Source organism: Polistes fuscatus, unplaced genomic scaffold (genome assembly GCF_010416935.1).
Source record: "Polistes fuscatus isolate 324 unplaced genomic scaffold, CU_Pfus_HIC Scaffold1, whole genome shotgun sequence".
In the NCBI taxonomy this organism is placed as follows: domain Eukaryota; kingdom Metazoa; phylum Arthropoda; class Insecta; order Hymenoptera; family Vespidae; genus Polistes; species Polistes fuscatus.
Window position 1 is genome coordinate 18,898,378 of NW_025112997.1, and position 19,482 is coordinate 18,917,859.

General features: G+C 35.4%; 1 long non-coding RNA gene across 2 annotated transcripts in view; it reads left to right on the forward strand.

Moving 5' to 3' along the window:
- The first annotated feature begins 1,056 nt into the window (after positions 1 to 1,056).
- LOC122514635 overlaps positions 1,057 to 19,482 on the forward strand; it is an 85,612-nt gene continuing 67,186 nt past the window's right edge. For both annotated transcript variants that reach the window (XR_006303096.1, XR_006303098.1), the window contains exons 1-2: positions 1,057 to 1,664; positions 4,557 to 4,794. This is a non-coding gene — a long non-coding RNA (uncharacterized LOC122514635). The remainder of the gene's footprint in view (positions 1,665 to 4,556; positions 4,795 to 19,482) is intronic.

Consider the following 19,482-nt stretch of genomic DNA (forward strand, 5'->3'; position numbering starts at 1 on the left):
CCCTTTGCCTTCTTCTTCTTCTTGTTAGTCTTCATCTTGGATCTTTCTTTGGGAAAGTGGAGAAGGGGCAAATAGAATGAAGGAATGGTGAAACGACGTCGACGTTGGACGAGGACGAGGACGAGGACGAGGACGAGGACATAGACGATGACGGGTGGTGGGTAGTTACCGTGGTGGCGCGTTTTACTCAACGTCCTCTCCTACGTTACCCCTACCTATGTCTCGATTGGATCGGTCGAGAAGAGAAGAGAGGAGAGGAGAGGAGAGAGGGGAACATCGATTGGTCATGCGCAGAGGATGTCGTTTCAGTGAGAGGGGTGAGGTGGGGTTTGGGGTGGGGTGCTTTCAAGAAGGGGAGCTAGCTATTCGCTCGCTCGTGTGTATAAGTTTATCTATGGGTATGTACAATGTAGATGTATGCGTAAGTTTCTATCTATATGTATACACCTGTGCATATATACACATATATGTACAGGTAAATATGTATCAGGGGTGTGTACTTATATACACATACTCGTACGTATGGTTCTATGCATGTCCCCTCTCGTACATATATATGTATATGTATATAACTATGCATATATGTGTGTATTCGTTGTAGCATGGTCGCATTAGGTTGGGTTTGGTCTCTCGTCTCCTCCTAGCGTTCACAGCACCTATCCCTTTCTAACGGTGGCAGGCAGGCGCTTGCTTGGCCAAGGCACGCAGAAAGGGCATGCAGAGGAACTACGGACGCGCAGGGTCGGTCGCGCTGCCGACTGGAGGCGGAGGCACCACACCCCCGACGGGGGGACGCGCATAGTCGCGCAGATGAGCCCGTTGCTGCTGCTGGTGGTGGTGGTGGTGGAGGTGGAGGTGGTGGTGGTCGTGGCGACGACGTCGACAACGACAACGCAACCCAACGACGACGACTACGACGGTGACTACTACTACTACTACTACTACTACTACCACTAGTTAGAAGACGAAGAAGAGAAGGAGGAGGAGGTAAAAGGGGGAGGAGGATGAGAGGGGAAAGCGTCGCGGCGCCTCTCTTGCCTCGAGCGCAGTGCGACGTCGCGACGCGCCACGTGCGGTGCTACATACACCAACGGGAAGAGATACGACCTATGAAATTCGTTTCTTCCTTCCTCTTCTTCTTCCTCTTCTTCTTCTTCTTCTTCTTGTCCTTCTTCTTCTTCTTCTTCTATTTCTACTACTCGTTCTTCCTTTTCTTTCTTATCCTATCGTTTGTCTTCTTCATCTTCATTTACGTCTCTCAGTTTTATGTACATTTTCTATCAGTTGTTTCCTATCCTAGTGTCCATCAGAGTCAATTTGTTATAATGACGAATTTTTGTTTACATTGACAGTGAATAAGACGTTTTCTTTTCGTTTCTCTCTTTCTCTCTTTCTTTCTCTCTTTCTCTCTCGTTGAAAACTAGAGTTTCTCGCGTCAAATTCATTCGTCGAGGGAAATAAAACAACAGAAGACGAGAGTGTGCTACTACTACTATCTAACCGTGTTAAAGGACGAGAAAATAACTTGAAGAAAAAACCAAAACAAAAACTATAACAAAAAGACGAGCCGAGGAATCGGGGGGACTGGTGGGTGGTGGGTGTTGGGTGGTGGTGTTGGGTGGCTTTCAAATCTACTCTATGAGAAGGGAAAGGCTTGAAGAGAGGTTCGTAAACAAAATAAAAAGAGTCAAAGATAAAAAGAGAGAGAGAGAGAACAGACAAACGGACAGATAAACAGGTATTGAAAACAAAAAGTAAGACGAACGATTGAATTTTGAATCAATCGGCAATGAAATTTGTCGAAGATATTGGGTTAAGAGGATACTCGCTTACGTTTCTCTCTCTCTCACTCTCTCTCACTCTCTCTCTCTCGCGTGCGCGCGCGCGCGCATTCTAGTGTGCACGTCTTCTTCTTTTTCTCTCACAATCAGCCACAGAACAGCCACCGCGCGTCGTGAATGTGCAAGCGCACGAACCAGCTAAACGCATCGCATTGCATCGGTTTCCCTGCATCTTTTTTGCTTCTTTTTTTTGTTGTTGTTACCTTTTACCACCTGGTCGAGAGAGCAAGAAAGTGAGAGAGAAAGAAGGTTTCTTGTTTTCACTTTGTTCTCATTTTGTCCGTCGGTCGAATAGGGTTTTAATTTCAACTAAACTTCATCGGAAACGCACACGTTCGTTGCACCTAAACGAAACCATACTCTCTCTCTCTCTCTCTCTCTCTCGTTGTTGTTCGATTCTTTCGACGATTTTTTTTCTTACCGATGGTGAAAACTTATACACGTTTTACACACGCTTGTACACTTATACGCGCGTGCATCGATTTATCGTTGTTTATTTGAAAATTGATTCTCGTGAATATTTTATTTTTCTTTTTTTTCTTTTTTTTTTTTTTACGAGAGAAGAAGAAAGAACACGAGTGTTGTTACGAAGGTGAGTCGAAATTAAATATCGCGTACGTGTTTTTAAATATCCAAATATCGAATACGTGAATATTCGAGACTCCATATTTATTTTTTCATACATTTTATGTGACTAGAGTGTGTCTGTGTGTGTGTGTGGGAGATAAGTGACAAACTAACGTGAGATTAACACATCTCATTTCTATAGTGAATTTATGAAAGTACTCGGTGCGAAGAAGTATTACGAAATTGTTTTCTTTTTCCATTCGTTTCTGCACGAGTTTATGTTTGCGCGTGTGTTTGTTTTGATTTATTTACATTTGTATTATTACAAGAGTAATGATACTTTACTACTTCATTGTTTAAAACGAAAATGATTTATAATGATAATGTAAATTCAGCGTCGTGTCAAATTTCATAGACTACGTTTAATTGTGTCGAGAATTTGTTTATGTGTGATAATAACAAGATGTAAAGAACAAAATCCTTCAAATTTGTATTAATCGGAGTAATAGTTGATAGTTAAATTGTTATTGTTTCTTTTTTTTTTCTTAATATATCATCGTAATTAAAAATGTTTGATAACAAGTATGAAAAGACAAAATTGAATTAAATTTCTTGTCAATTTTTGTTCAAATCTACAAGCGACGTATAGAACAGTTTCAAATATTAATCCTAATAAAAATGATTTTTACGACATCGGAAATCATAGTTTTCAATTGAATAATCTTTCTTCTTCGTATACTTATAAATCATAATAAATCACAAAGATTCGTGGTACTTCGAAAAACGCGTTCAAAGGAAGCACATTAATTAAAGCACCGCCATGTTGTCGTACAATTTCTTGATATAATCAAATCTTCACTTTACGAAACAACAATTTAAAACTAAAAAACTGATATAAAACAATTCTAAAAAATAAAACTACAAAATATGTTTCGATAACGAACAGCGAGGTTAGAAAAAATCGTAGAATATATTTTTCTTCCATTCGTCCCGCGTAATTGAAAAAGAAAAAAGAAAAAAAAAAGAAAAATGGCGCGCGATATAATCGAACGACGCTGGATGGTGGTGGTGGTGGTGGCGGAAGGGGGGGGTCTTGAAATTTTTAAAGAAGTTTTTTTCTTTTTATTTCAAATTTCTCGGATATAACGTTTAGAAAAATAATATTTATATTAATAAATATATATTTCGAATGAATATTTAAATAATTATATTTCGAAAAAAAAAAAAGAAAAAGAGTGAAATTGGTATGGAAACAAAAAAAAACAAGAAATAAATAAGAAAACGGTTATAATAATAATCGTGACGTATAGTTTAAGGGGTGTGGGTGTGTTCCATTTCTTCGTTCATCTCGTGGGTATCTTTTCGTTTTGTGAAAGTGTTTGGAATTAAAGAACGGGCCGCGTGTAGCACCTCTGGGAGCCGTATTTAACTTTGCTTAACTAAGTTCTGGATCCGTTGACGCGACGCCCGAGGGATTCGGGACGACGACGACGACGACGACGACGACGACGACGACGACGACGAAGATTCACCTTTTTTCTTTTTTCTCGTCTTCTTCTTTTCCCTCAGCTCTCCTCGTCATCGTTCATCAACGCTACCATCACTCATTCTTTTACTTTATTTTACTTTATTTTCCTTTAAAACGTCTTATCTCTTTCTTCATTTTTGGCGAATTTGTTCCTTCCCCCCCGCCCCGTCCCCCTTTCTCCTCCCACCCCCCGTCATTTTCTGTACCCATCCGTCGTTTACGGATCGCAAAATTTGTTCCTCCAAAAAAAGCTTTTCCCTCGAATTCAATTTCGTTTTCTATCACGATTGCGTTTCTTCATCTCTTTCTTTTGTCCACCTCATCGTACGACGTTATTTTTTCTTACTTTTTCAAAATTAAACACGTAAAACTTATAATATATTATCCGTACATCTACTTATGGTTTATTTTTGATAATTTAAAGGGAAACACGTTGACTCGTTTGTCATCGATCGAGAAATTCTCGATGTTTTTTTTTGTTTGTTTTAATTAAATTATTTATCCGAATAAATCTTCATATATAATTATTAAATATATTAAAATATATATATATATTATATTGTATTATTTGTGTTCAAATTAGAACAGATAATAAAAGATTGAATTTTCAAATGTTTCAGAACAATAAAGAACGATCGGAGAATACCGACGGAAAATGTCGCTAGTCGATGGTCTCAGGACGTGAGTGAGAAGTTGATTATTAAAATATAAAGTGTCGATAAGCCGGTTGATAAACCTTCCTCACCCCAAAAACCCAATAAAAAGAAGAAGAAGAACAACAACACGTCAACTATTAACAATACGGAGGAGGATTTCAACAATATGTCTTACCTGGCTTTGGACTCCAACGCATGGCAGGTAAGTTTTCAAAAAACATTCTCTCTCTCTCTCTCTCTCTCATCATAATTATTATATTATATTCGTTTAAGTGTGTATTGGACGATAAATTAAATCCATATATACCAAAGGTGGGATTAAAACAATAAGAAAAAAAAATCTAGTTAAAAGTTATAATATCGATCGAGAGCATAATCGATGATCGAAACTTTAATCGAATCGTCTAGAATAATCTTGGATCGAAAACTATAATCGTTCCCTTATTCGAGAGCATAGCCCGGAGACCCCTTAGCATCGGACTATAACTTATTTCTCAGCTTCAAGGATGGCAAGGTGAATCTCTCTCTCTCTCTCTCTCTCTCTTGCTTTCTTTCTTTCTCTCTCTTGGGTTAGAGCATTATTACACGGTTTTCACCGAGAAGATATTGAAGAGCCGACGCCACGTTAAACGTATTATCTCCCCGTGAATACATCCGGAACATCCAGATTCGCTTCTGTCGGATGTCGCATGAATATTTATACGATGAATATTGAGAGCAACTACTACTACTACTACTACTACTATTACTACTATTAAACGCGAGTCGTGAGAATTTCATTTTCCTTTGCGAGCCAGTTGCTACTATCATCTTACCCATTATGAGTATTCAAATATTTGAGCTTCATACGTTTTCCGATATGGCGCCCAGAATTGCATAAAGGAGAGGTTATGTTATAACACGAATCTCGTGTACGTTTATGATGAATTGATGTTATATCGTAAACGATTGATTATATAGTTTCGTGACAAATTTATTTAGTGATTATCAATCGTTTTAATTGATTTTAAAGATATTCTTTACAATTATACTATTGTAATAATAAGAAAAAAACTAAGCTGAATATTATTCGATATTAATTAATAAATGAAATAATTTTATACACTGGGTATAGGTTGGGTATATAAATTATTTTATATGATATTTTACAAGTACGTACAAGACATCATCCGACGTTTTCTTCTATATAAAACCGTTTCCTCTTCCGATGATCTTGAATCTTGTAAGAACACTCGGGGCGAAACACGTGATACCGTTAGACGGATAGAAACGGTTTATCTAGGAATTTTCTCTTTTTCTCGTAAATATATACATAAACATATATACACACTATATATATATATTTACTTATATATAATTAAATGTGAATCGTTATACGATTTATAAAGTATAGAAAATTAGATAAAAAAGATAAAAAGACCAGGCAAGAGCATTGAATAATATACACATTGAATATATATACTTATATGTGTAATTAAATGTGAGAATCGTTACAGAATTTATAAAATAAAGAAAATTAGATAAAAAGAAAAATAGGAAAGATCATTGGATACTATACATATTGAATATATATATTATAATAACTTATATATAATTAAATGTGAATCGTTATAGAATTTATAAAATAAAGAAAATTAGATAAAAAGAAAACTAGGCAAAAACATTGGATAATATACATATTAAATATATATATTTGCTTATATGTAATTAAATGTGAATCGTTATAGAATGTATAAAGAAAAGAAAATTAGATAAAAAAAGATAAAAAGATCAGGCAAGAGCATTGAATACTTTTATATATATATTTTTTTTGTCTTTTTCTTTCGATTATCATCACTTCTTTTAAACTATCTTCTTCCGCGATCGAAGGACGAACGAACGAACGAGGAGACTTCTTCTCCGCCTTCGTAAGACGAACGGACCAACCGCTTGTCCGATACGGATCAACCTTCTCTCCACCCATCTCCCTTCTTGTTTTTCATCCTTTTTTTTCTTTTTTCTTGTCCTTTTTCTTTTTTTTTTTCTTTTAGCTAATACGCCGCACCGAGGTTTGCAGTCATTATCGGGGCTAAATTAGTGACGGTCAATCCGCGTTCCAGCGTTCCGCATGCGAGAGAGATGCGAGGAACGAGTTTACGTGATTACGCGTGCGTAACATTGAAAAAGAGTCGAAGGGAAGGTTAGGTAATGCACGCACGCGATCACGAAAGCTTCTCTCACCAACCAACAACGTTGCTTCGTTTCTTTAAACCTTTCCATATTCTACTAACATTAGTCTTTGTTCTTATTTACATAGTTAACCCTTTGAGTTAGCGAACTTTACTTAATCATTTCAATCTTTAAGATACCAAATGATTTTTTTCTACTAATGCAAATTCATTTGAATAAAATAAAAGTTAGAAAAAACAGATGGAAAGAAGGAATTCTCAAACTAAAGGAAGGTAGAAAAAATTGATAGACGCATATATGCGTCCTGAAATCCAACCAACAACGTTGGTTCGTTTCTTTAAGCCTTTCCATATTCTACTAACATTAGTCTTTGTTCTTATTTACATAGTTAACCCTTTGAGTTAGCGAACTTTACTTAATCATTTCAATCTTTAAGATACCAAATGATTTTTTTCTACTAATGCAAATTCATTTGAATAAAATAAAAGTTAGAAAAAACAGATGGAAAGAAGGAATTCTCAAACTAAAGGAAAGGTAGAAAAAATTGATAGACGCATATATGCGTCCTGTAATCCAGTCAACAACGTTGGTTCGTTTCTTTAAGCCTTTCCATATTCTACTAACATTAGTCTTTGTTCTTATTTACATAGTTAACCCTTTGAGTTAGCGAACTTTACTTAATCATTTCAATCTTTAAGATACCAAATGATATTTTTCTACTAATGCAAATTCATTTGAATAAAATAAAAGTTAGAAAAAACAGATGGAAAGAAGGAATTCTCAAACTAAAGGAAGGTAGAAAAAATTGATAGACGCATATATGCGTCCTGAAATCCACACCGAATTGCTTTCGTTTGACTCATATATGAGTTCGTAATATTCAAAGGGATAAAAGATAATCCGGGTTAGGATTTTACACTTTTTGAGGTTATACTTCTTTTGGCGCGTTTGGGAAAATGTGATGGGAGAGATTTTTTTCCGAACAACACCATGAAGTTTGTTGGTATTTAACGACGCGCGGCAAAGTGATTTCAAATTTACGGCATGAAGTTGTCTTCTCTTCTTCTTCCTCTTTTTTTTTTCTCAAGCGGGTCACCCATCCAAGTACTAATCGTACTCAACGCTGCTTTACTTAAATGATCGAGCGGGAATTAGTGCTATCACAGCGCCATCTCCCTAATATTTAGCGGGGACTGATATCTATATTTTGATATTTTCTTTTTCTTCTTTTTTATTCTTTCTTATATATATGTAATTATTATTATTTTTTTCTTTTAAGTTATTTTTTTTCCTTGAAGTTTTTTTTTGAAGTTATTTTTGAGGTTATAGAGGTTATATTATATATTATGAGGTACATAAGTACGCACACCAGCTTTTTTTTTTATCAATTCTCATCTATCAAAGTTAGGATAGATGGAAACAGAAATAAAAAACGATCCCTTTAGAGAGTTTTATTACGATTTGCAGGATTTTTCTTGTTTTCTTTTCTTTTTCTTACAAAACGTTCGTTCCGAAGTATTAACGCAAACGTGGATGAAGATACGTATTTCTCGAGAAAGAAAAGAAAAAAAAATGCAAACTATCAAGAGAGAAATACTAGAAAGCTATTTTCTCCTCCTCAGCAGCAGCAGTAGAAGCAGCAGCAACAGCAGCATACCGTTCGATCAATTACTATGTCGTCTCAATGCGTAGCGAAGCGAACAGGAGAAACATTACTCTGTCAGTGAAACAAATTAACCGTGAGTCTTGTGTAAGGGAGAGAGGAGTGGGTGGGCGGGTTGGCTTGTCCGTTAAATCGTTGTAGAAACTACTAACCTAGCTTGCTCGTTGTTTTTGTTGGATAAAAAAAAAGAAAGCAAGAAAAAGGGAAACAAAACCAAAGAAAGAAAAATATAAGCAAAAAAAGAAGGCTAAAGTGGGCCAAGTAATCTGAGTTACGCGTTCGACACAGTATGTCGCAGTATCGAAAAAAAAAAGAAAAACTATATTTTCAGTCCCCCGTTAAAATACTCTCTCGGTGTGGTGTTGTTCAGTCCCGGAAATCACATAGGCACGGACAGGAAATGTAAAAGGTCGAGCACAACGTTGGGATAACGGAAACGAGTTTAGGTAGGCTCCTATTGGATTATGCCTGTTACCGAGTTCCTCTCTAGTTTTACCTATGCCGTTGCCAAAGGAAAACCGACTTACCCCTACCACTCTCATCTATCCTACGTTGGTAGTAACGTTCCAACGTGTACTTGCCTCGAATAACTTCGCCATGACTAAAACCTGATTTAACTAACTCGCTTCGCTACAACATTGTCTTTACCGAGTGACAACACGCGTGTCACTGGAATGAATTTCTTTCCTCGTTTGTTCTAAAATTTTACGAATAATACGCGAACGAACAAACAAAACAAAAAATAATATTATTTTTCTTACAATTGGTTCTCACGTTAAAATTGACTCAACGTTTTCATATTCATTAGAAAAAAAAATTCTATCAACGTACGATCCCCAATATTCTTCTAATATTATACATACTTTATATTTTTCCTATCCGAATGTTTTCGATTAATCGACAATTCCCGTAGAGAATCGTAATCGTTGAGAAAATCTTTTCGTGTATTATATTATCCAACACATATACAGTTTTTGTATTTGTATCATTTCTCAACGATCGAATCAGACCAGCCGCAAAAGGAATAAGCTTTAGTTTAGTAAAACGAAGTACGACGAAGAAGGGGGGTCGAGGGTAGGAACAGGGGGGAAGATTAAATGGAAAGGGATAAGAGAAAGAGAGAGAGAGAGAGAGAGTTATACAGGGTGTAACCGGATGAAATGGCAAAGTATTTGCACATTTTCCAATAAAGTATGATCTAGTCGCGTGGCAAAGCCGAGTAGCTGGTCGTGTCTCTTCTCGTTTGAAATAACAAAGGGGCTTTGGTTATACCACGAGTAGTAGTATATGCTCGAGAATTAATACTTTGCTCCCACGCGGCCAAAATTCTACGACGACGACGACGACGACGACGACGACGAGGAGGAGGAGGAGGAAGAGGAAAAAGAGAATCCTCTTCGTGTCACCGTGAATATACAAAGCTACGAGAAAACATCGAGGGGGGTAATGGTAGGGGGTTTGAGGTTGGTGGTTGGGGGTTGGGGGTTGGGGGGTTGGGGAGAGGGGTGTACGAACACAACGAGCTCGTTCGTCTATATTTCATCGGTGGTTGGTGTGCGCACGCGTGCACGCGTGTTGTGTGAACCCCCCCCCACCCCCCTCTTGACGTATCCAGCACAGCTTTCGTGTTCATTGCTTATTTGTCTTCTTCGAGAGTCTCTCGACTTTTTCCTTCTCTTTCTTTCTTTCTCTCTCTTTCTCTTTTTTCTTCTTCTTCTTTTTTATATAGTCTCGTATATGTATTATCGAAAAGAACATTTTTGAATGTTGGAGAGACAGTTCAAATATAAACTTCGATTCCGATAGTCGTTAAATTGTAAAAATGAATTTATTTGATCGTTTTTAGATTCAATTTTTTCTTTTGAATTTATTTTATACCACGCAACAGGGGGGAAGGAGGGAATTTTGATCGAATTTATTTATTTGTAAATAGAGTCATTTTCTATTTTATTTAAAAAAAAAAAAAATAAGGGGAAGTATTAAATTTTGATTAATTTAACGTAAGCGCGAATACGAGCTCGATTATTTTACACGAACGTTTTTAAATGTATAGAACGAGTTTGATTTTATCTGCACGATTAACATATTACATTTTATAGAAAACTTTAAAAAAAAAATTGAGTATAAAATATGTAATTTTCTATACCTATAAACACAAGACATTCGTGTTACTTGTCGTAACTTCATTTAATATACGATTTCATTTATTTTAATGACATTCGAAATACAAACGTAAAAAAATGATCATCGCACGACTGAGCAATCGTAATACAAAGTTGTATCCAACTGTAACAACCTAATTCGTATTTAAGAATAAAATTCAATCAAAAAATAATCAATTTATAATATATATCAAAGCAATAATACCATTATTATATATATAATTATTATTTATATTATATTATAAATTATTATAATATATATGTGCCCATAATTATAAAAGTTATCTAAGTAAGTCAAAATTTACAAAAAAAAATCAGTTTATCATTTATTTCACATCGCATTATTTTAAACTAAATTAATTCAATATTATTTTCACACTATATATTGTCAAAAAAGAATCGTTAGATAGTGTTTGTTATTTTAATATTATATAGAATTCATTTAATGTTCAAATGTAATTTTTTAAATATCTGGAAACAAGAGACATATGACTTAAACAAGTTTCATAATTATGAACACACACACACATATATATATATATAAACAATAATACAATTAATCATTTAACGTTTCTTTTTTCATTTTAATTGAAATAAAACTACACATTTGGTTGTGTTACATCCGACAACGACTACGGGATCGATTCGAAGTCAAAATATCAGGCCAGGCAGAGCGCATGCTGCAAACGCGGGTTTTAAATTGGGGAAAATATTTGCCGATTTTGTTTTTCTTTCTTTCTTTCTTTTTTTTTTTTTTTTATTGTCGCAACGATTAGTCGTCGAATTCGTAGGGAAAATATTTACAACGGCTAGTTTGACCAACGATAGAAACGAATGTTATTTTCACTCTCTTGTACGTTAACGTATCAGTCCGTCATCATTTTTAAACGGCGTGCTTAATGCATGATTCACTGTACGCTGTTTTGCATGGGTCGGCTCCGAACAGTTGGTGGCTACATCAAAAAAAGAAAACCCTATGTTCTACTTCAAAGTGTCCGCGGGTTTTTTCGATCTCTTCCTACGACAACGTGAATCGACAACGGGTTCGTTTGCACAGTATATAAAAGAGTAATGGGGAGGAAAAAAGATAGAAAGTTAGTGAGAGTGTAATAGAGAGAGAGAGTAAGAGTGAGAGAGAGAGAGAAACGAAAGTGAGGAAGGGTGAACGAAAAATAAATGATACCCGAATTAGCGTAATCGCGTGATGGTTTTTGCAAGAGGGAGATGTTACGATTACTGAACCACCATCAACAGAAAGAGAGAGAGAGAGAGAGAGTGGTACGTGAAGCAACGAGTAACGAAAGGAAAAGGAGACAGGAGGGAGTGAGGAAGGTGGTGCGGGAGACGGGGGACGAGGGGGTGAGGGGGTGTAAGCAGAGGGTAGCAGTCGTCGCATTGCCGGGGACGACAAATTGCATTTCGATTTCATTTTGGTTGGAAATGTTCCCGAGCCGGGATCAAGGAGTTCTCTGGCAGTGTTACGAACCTCCAAACGTTTCGAGCGTATAATCGAACTTTTTGTCTTTTTGCATCACTCGAACTGTTGTTTCGAATATAAATATAACCTCTGCGTATTTACAAAATTGTTTTTCTCCCCCGATGTGAAAGCAATTTTGTCGTTGTTGTTACCGTTGTTATTGTTGTTACTGTTGTTGTTGTTGTTAGTTATAATTTATTTTATTAACAATGTGTTCTATGTATTATATATTGTCATTGTTCAAAGAAATTAGATTAGATTTTAAGGTTATGATAGATTAATATTTTATATTATAAATAACTTTTTTGACAATTCATCGAAGTGAGATGATAACGATATTAGATAAAAATATATTGATGTGCTCGTAATTATGAAATTATAAGTCATCTTTCTTGTTTTGAGATATTTAAAGAATTATATTTGAACACTGAATTAATTCCATATAATATTGAAATAACAATCACAATTAATCGGTTTATTTTTGACAATATCGTGAAAATAACATCGAATTAATTTAATTGAAAATATGTTACTGTTGTTTGTTGTTGTTGTTAGTTATAATTATATTTATTAACAATGTGTTCTATGTATTATATATTGTCATTGTTCAGAGAGATTAGATTAGATTTTAAGGTTATGATAGATTAATATTTTATATATTATAAAATAACTTTTTTGACAATTCATCGAAGTGAGATGATAACGATATTAGATCAAAACATATTGATGTGCTCGTAATTATGAAAATGGTTATAAGTCATCTTTCTTGTTTTGAGATATTTAAAGAATTATATTTGAACACTGAATAAATTCCATATAATATTGAAATAACAATCACAATTAATCGGTTTATTTTTGACAATATCGTGAAAATAACATCGAATTAATTTAATTGAAAATATGTTGTTACTGTTGTTATTGTTGTTGTTGTTAGTTATAATTTATTTTATTAACAATGTGTTCTATGTATTATATATTGTCATTGTTCAGAGAGATTAGATTAGATTTTAAGGTTATGATAGATTAATATTTTATATATTATAAAATAACTTTTTTGACAATTCATCGAAGTGAGATGATAACGATATTAGATAAAAATATATTGACGTGCTCGTAATTATGAAAATGGTTTAATTGTTTCGAGATATTTATAAGTAATATTTGAACACAGAATAAATTCCATATAATATTGAAATAACAATCACAATTAATCGGTTTATTTTTGACAATATCGTGAAAATAACATCGAATTAATTTAATTGAAAATATGTTACTGTTGTTACTGTTGTTGTTGTTGTTAGTTATAATTATATTTTATTAACAATGTGTTCTATGTATTATATATTGTCATTGTTCAGAGAGATTAGATTAGATTTTAAGGTTATGATAGATTAATATTTATATATTATAAAATAACTTTTTTGACAATTCATCGAAGTGAGATGATAACGATATTAGATCAAAACATATTGATGTGCTCGTAATTATGAAATTATAAGTCATCTTTCTTGTTTCGAGATAATTAAAGAATTATATTTGAACACTGAATAAATTCCATATAATATTGAAATAACAATCACAATTAATCGGTTTATTTTTGACAATATCGTGAAAATAACATCGAATTAATTTAATTGAAAATAACGTGACATGAAATAACCTATAAACTCATAAATTTTGACTTAGACCAGTTATACGAATTAGAAAGAGGATTAAAAATAATAATAACAATAAAATAATAAAAATAATAAGAATAATGTTAAAGTCAGGTAAAATGAGAATAAAAAAGACTGAAGCAGCACTTCGTGCTTTAGAAAACACTGTTGATTCCAGACTCGCGTGACTAGTGGCCCTTTCCTTGCGTAAAGCCCGACGCGCGCGTGTTTGAGCAATTTGCGATATCCAGATTGGTTACATCGTGAGCGTGCGAGTTGAACGAGCAAGCGGTGGTTACGAGAGAGAAAGAGAGAGAGAAAGAGAAAGAGAAAGAGAGAGGAGAGTGGCTTTAAATAAAGTATAGATCGTTGATGTTTGGCCGAGCATGAGGATAGCGACGGAGTCTTTTACGATACACTATGAAAACGTTGGTTAATCCAGTGACAATGAGTAAAGAGAGAGAAAGAGAGAGAGAAAGAGGAAGGGAGAGGAAGGGTGGGAGGAAGAATGAGCAAGTTCTATTGTCACGCCCCTTTGGATACAAAGGGTGCCGAGTACTTTGTCCATACGAACGAGTAGTGAGCTTTGGTACCAACCGTGTCGAGCGACACATTCTTGCATAATGTAGAAGATAAATTCGAGTGGTTAGTACCACTACAGTCGTCGTTTTGTCATTCACGATGTTACTACTACCACCATCACACGCAACATTCACGCGTTAAGTATTATTTTTTTTTGACCAGAGACCAATTGCTGCTACCTATCCCCTCTTTATGGAATGATTAATATTCTTTATATTTAAAAGAGACAATTTAATCGAGTGTTTAAATAATTAATACGTTATTTGAAATTGTTATAGCTTTTTTTAAATGTCATATGTTATAGGAAAGTATTTAACTATTATTTTTTGACTAGAGAAATTGTTACTACCTACCCCCTTTTTGTTATGATTAATATTTTTTATATTTAAAAGATACAATTTAATCGAGTGATCAAATAATTAATACCTTGAAATTGCATAGCTTCTTTTAAATGTTATATGTTATTTATATATTATAGGAAAGGATTCAACTATTATTTTTTGACCAGAGAAATTGTTACAACCTACCCCCTTTTTGTAATGATTAATATTCTTTATATTTAAAAGATACAATTTAATCGAGTGATCAAATAATTAATACGTTGAAATTGCATAGCTTCTTTTAAATGTCATATATATATATATATCATAGGTGAAAGGATTCATAGGTATTTGAAAAAATCAATAAATTTCTATAACTCCCCTTTTTCTCCTTACGATATTATTTTTCTTCCGAAGCCTTTTACGAACATTTTGCAATGTGCAAAAAGCTCTTATTCGACGATAATAATTTTTTCTCTACCGTTTTCATTTGGCACGGCCGTCAGACGAGACGGTTCGTGATCAGTCAAGCAACGTTGGCTTATGTTTTAGTCTTTAACCCGTTCTGTGCTTTCAGTAATTAAGACTTGAGCATAAAAAAAAAAAAGAAAAAAGAAAAGAGATAGAAAGAGAGAGAGAGAGAGACAGCATGGCGGGATGGTGGAAGCAACGTAGTAGGAGGAAGAAGAAAAGAAGGAGGAGACTAAGGAGAGGGATGCAGACGGTTGGAACGGTGAAACGCGAGGAGTAGGAGGTGGGAGAGGGGTGGTGGCGGTGGGTTAGGAGAAGGGTAAGGGGTTGGTTGGTTGGAGTATACGATGACACGGTCCTTTGTTCTGCCCTTTTGCGGAAGACACCGTAGCGAGTAGCATTTGCGAGCACAAAGAGAAATAATGACTAGTCCAGTGTTCAACTAATATTTGCTTCCAACTTTTTCCGGAGATTTTTCTCTAGGAGCAAAATGTTTCCTTTTGTTAGCAACGAGAGTCGAGAGACACGACGCGGACACGACGTTGACGACTATGGCCCGGTTAGGTTTGTCAGAAAAGTGCTGCTTGCTTCGTTGCTGCTGCTGCTTCTGTTTCTGCTTCTGTTTCTGCTACTGTTGCTTCGTTTTTCTTCCCATGCTTGGCTCACAGTTTCAAAAACTACTTCGGTTCGTCTGCTTTTTTCTCTTTGAAAAGAACCAAGCCTACAAATTGTCGGCGTTGTTTTGTCATCTGTGTGTTACACGGACATTTCGTTTCGACGACTCACGTTGGCACCGACGCGTTGGTCTTTCGTTTGCTCAAATCTCCTACTTTTTTTCTTTTCTCTTTTTTTTGTTGTTTACTTTTCCCTACGAAGTTTGTCTTTTCACTCGTTCCTTTTTGCTTTTTCTTTTTTTCTTTTTTTCTTTTTTTCGTTTAATCGTTGGAAAATAGATATAAACTGGTAAACTCTCCTACGTATACGATTTCCCTTCTAATGGAAAAATTCGTGAACCGTGTTCCGGTAGAAAATAGAAGGGAGAGGGTGGTCATCGTGTTCACCCTATCTAACTCGATGCTCCAGCTTTTTTAAGAGTGGGTAAGACCCATGGTCGATTGCTTTACTAGTGGTAGTAAATAGTACTACTACTACTACTACTACTATTAGAACTAGTAGTAGTAGTAGTACTTGATCGCAACAGGGACGGTGGGTGATGGTGAAATCGAGTTAGTCAAATTAACCATGAAATAGACTCCCTCCGCCCTAGTGTCTGTCTATCTCGTCCGTCGGTGGTGTCGTTCGCATCGTTCCGTGACCACTAACCAAAGCTAACTAGTCCCGTAGGGCCGTTTAGTTTGCTCGTTCGAAGGGTGTGGGTGGAACGGCTCAAGGAATATTACAATAATAATAATAATAATAAAAAAAGAAAACATAAATTGTTTATACTTGCATTGACATTTTCCAATAATTTTTTTTCATTATTAGTTTCTTCATTACGAGATACAAGGAATATTAATAGTAATTTATAATAATAAGTTAAGTATAGCCTTAAAAGTACATTAAAATGATTGGAAAAGCAAAACATGGGATGTGGGGAGGGGGGGGGGCAGGTGAAATTACCCGATTAAAAATCGAGTGTCGTTGTTGGATAAAATTCTGCCTACGCGTTTTGCTTGGACCAAGATGAACGTCCGGTGCCCGGTGATTCATGGGTACGATGATCCCATTGACAAATAAGAAGGACGTGGGGCCCAGCCTTTTTCTCATTAGCGGCACTTTGAACTAACCCGCCCACGTTATGACAAACTAGATTAATTTTCTGTCCAAAAGGTACCGCCCTTCTCGATCGTTTATTACGAAATTTTAACTGTCAGAGACTGCTTTATCGTGTTCGTCCCGTGTTCTCTGTTACTACGAAGATTGCCATTTTATTCGACCGATGTAAAAAACTAAGCTGTATAATCAGCGAGCATAATCTCATTTTTTGTCAAGCCTTTTTTACCTCCACCTCCTCCTTCCCCCTCCCCGCCCCCCGATCTTGCCATCCCCGGTTGAAATTAACTTCGCGCGATCCCTTTTGTTTTAACGGAAAAAAGAAATAGAAGAAGAAGAAGAAGAAGAAGAAGAAAAAATAATAATAAATTTGACGATTCTCGTAGCCGCGGTGTCGTAAACTCACCGTTACTGTCGTCGAAATAAATGAAATAATATTCCGCGCGATTGATAAATATTCGTACGACGAAAAATCGAGATAAATCTATGTAAAAGATCGTTACACCTGGAATATAACGAATTGATTTGTATAATGCAAAATGAAGAATTACCGTAATCGATGTTTAAACGAGAAAACATCGAAAAAAAAAAAAAAAAGGGTAGGACAAATGGATCATCGCGTTTTCTAAGTAAAAATCGAGGATCGGTGGTTTTAAAAATATTCAAAGATGGGAGCGATGGTTGGTCTCCGCGTAGAAGGGGTTTATAACTCACGTCAGGCAGGTAATTAGCCGCTTTTGCCCAGCTGTAATGGACCAGCTAAGGCACTAAGCGAGACCCTTAACTTATTTAAATGAACTGGTAACCCATGTCCATGTCCAACGCGAGGCCAGACGCGAGGCAATATAGAAAAACCATTTATAAGGGCACTATTCCGGATGCCTAAACAACCTTTTTCTCTTCGTTTTGCTATACTTTGGACTCGGCACGACCGTCAGGCGAACTATTTTTTCGTGCGCCGACAGGTACGCGCCAACAGGTACGCGCCAACAGGTACGCGTTATATCGGACGGACCCCGGTCAGCTGTTGTTTCCTTTTGTTCCTATGCTATTTGAAATTTTTTTAATGACCTTACGACGCGACGCTACAAGCAATATAATATAACGTCCAAGATTTATCGAATAAATTGGGCAAAGAAGCCGCGTAACATCCTTCCTACCATTTGTTTTCCTCATCTTTCCGTTCATTACATTTTTACCTTATTTCTCATTTTCTCGCTTATCTTTTTTATTTATCCACCATGCATTCGCGTTTCCGACAATACGATCATCAGTGTACCAACCCTCTCCCCCTCCCCACATCCGCCCCCTCTTTTTTGCTTTCTTTTTTAGCGAATTGTTCTCAAATAATAATACCGGTTTTAAATCCGAGGAAGCAACCACCACCAACATTGATTTGTTTTTCGATGGAATTTAGGGACGACGCCGCGTCTACGAGAACGAATATTGATTTTATGCCCGGCTGTAAAAGTGTGATTTGAATTTTGATTGCGGCCTGGCAGAGATCGCGTAACAGGATAGTGCACGCTTTGCCAGACGCACAAGGGCACTTCAAGCGACGCTTAGTCGACTAGAAAATCGAAGGAATATACGTTTTAAAGTACCGTAACTCGGTAGGAGACCTCCTGACCGATTACTATGCGTACCAATCGAACGTGAACAAAAAATAATTTATATATGTGCCCATAATTATGAAAGTGGTCTAATTGTAAGTCAAATAAGTCAAAATTAAAAAAAAAATCGGTTTATCAGTTATTTCACACTACATTATTTGAAACTAAATTAATTCAATGTAATTTTCACAATATTGTCAAAAATGAACAGTTAGTGTTCATTTTTATCACAGAAACAAGAAATATATGACTTAGACCACTTTCTAATTATGGGCACATTACTATGCCTACCAATCGAACATGAACAAAAAATAATTTATATATATGTGCCCATAATTATGAAAGTGGTCTAATTGTAAGTCAAAATTAAAAAAAAAATCAGTTTATCAGTTATTTCACACCACATTATTTGAAACTAAATTAATTCAATATAATTTTCACAATATTGTCAAAAATGAACAGTTAGTGTTCATTTTCATCACAGAAACAAGAAATATATGACTTAGACCACTTTCTAATTATGGGCACATTACTATGCCTACCAATCGAACATGAACAAAACATAATTTATATATATGTGCCCATAATTATGAAACTGGTCTAATTGTAAGTCAAAATTAAAAAAAAAATCAGTTTATCAGTTATTTCACACCACATTATTTGAAACTAAATGAATTCAATGTAATTTTCACAATATTATCAAAAATGAACAGTTAGTGTTCATTTTCATCACAGAAACAAGAAATAAATGACTTAGACCAGTTTCATAATTATGGACACATGTGTTATTTAAAAAAAAAAACATTAATTAACTTCCTTTATTTATTTCCTACAATTGTCATCAAAATACGATTTATCTTTTTCTATTTACCGTTCCCCGTACTGTTCTTATGAGAAAGAGAGAGAAAGAAAGAAAAGAAAAAAGCAAGAAAAATATTTACGAAATCGTGGGCGTGCGCCGCCTAGACGAGAATCGTTTTCTAGTTCGATTAGAATCTTAAAAGG